Genomic DNA, 1,244 nt, shown 5'->3' with positions numbered 1-1,244 from the left:
CCCCCCCCCACCGCCGGCCAGCGGCCAGCGGCCAACGCCACGCCCGGACATGGCGCTTTGGCGCTTATCAAAATGTCACGGCCACTTTAATGGCGCCAGCAGCAGCAGCCCGCCGGCCGCGGTGCGCCGGTGACTCGAAGCCATGCAGGTTTGCATTCAGCACAGAGCGATGAGGAAGACTGGCCATTGGCCGGTGGTTGGGTGGTCGTGTTGCCCACTTACGCGACCGCGAGGCAGTAGGCAGCAGCACTGACACAAGGCCCCCTTTGACGCCAACCACATTAAAACCCATGTACCGGGTGATTCAGAGCACGCGCCGCCGTGTTGCGGGTTTGCCTATCCTCGACTCGGCGGGCGCACGGTCGCCTCGCAACCCGCAACACGGCGGCGCGTGCTCTGAATCACCCGGTACGCCACGGTTCGCGGTATACCTCGACTTTTAAAACCGTAGGTGCCAATTTTGGGGCTTGCTTCCCCGCATTCGTAAATATTTTGAGAATCGTTCGCTACCATCACGCGAGGGGTCGAGCCTACACTGTAACTTCAAAGGCGTCCCGGGAGAGTGCGCGAAGGTGTAGGCTACAGAAACCAGTGCGACTTAAGTCGCAGTCTAGGCATACACCTTTGTCGCACTGCCTTTGTATGCATAATATGCCGGACAGCTCCGAAGACCCTGAGCGAGTGCTTGGCCTGCATACACCTTGGGAGCGCACTTCATGGGCCTGGAGCCCACGGCTCACAGCTCCCTCAAACCTTGCTCAAACCGTGTACTATTTTACCCAGCACAAGGTGTATGGAGGCCAAACACCTGCCCAGGGGGCTCGGCAGGGGCTTAGAGGCTGTCCGGCATATTATGCATACAAAGGTGTATGGTGGCAGTGCGACAAAGGTGTATGCCCAGACTGCGACTTAAGTCGCACTGGTTTCAGCCTACACCTTTGTCGTACTCTCCCGGGACACCTCTGAAATTACAGTGTAGACGAATGAGTGGGTCGGTTCAGTTAGTTCCGCGTGGGGCGTGGGGGGGCTAGGGGCCGGCAGAAGCGCGCTCCTCACGGCGACGCGCTGCTATGGTGATGGGAATGTCGTTATGCCGGGCCAATCAGTGATGAGCGCCCCTCACCCCCTCCCCTTCCTCCCCTTTTCGTCGTTTCACGTTGTTCGGGTGTAAGTAACTCAATCGGGTCGCCTCTTCGCTGAGGCGGGACGGGGCGCGACGGCGGCGCGTGGTGTGGTGAGACGAC

This window comes from Frankliniella occidentalis, unplaced genomic scaffold, assembly GCF_000697945.3.
Source record: "Frankliniella occidentalis isolate FOCC.00 unplaced genomic scaffold, Focc_3.1 Scaffold334, whole genome shotgun sequence".
NCBI classification, from domain to species: domain Eukaryota; kingdom Metazoa; phylum Arthropoda; class Insecta; order Thysanoptera; family Thripidae; genus Frankliniella; species Frankliniella occidentalis.
This window is presented reverse-complemented; position numbering follows the sequence as displayed.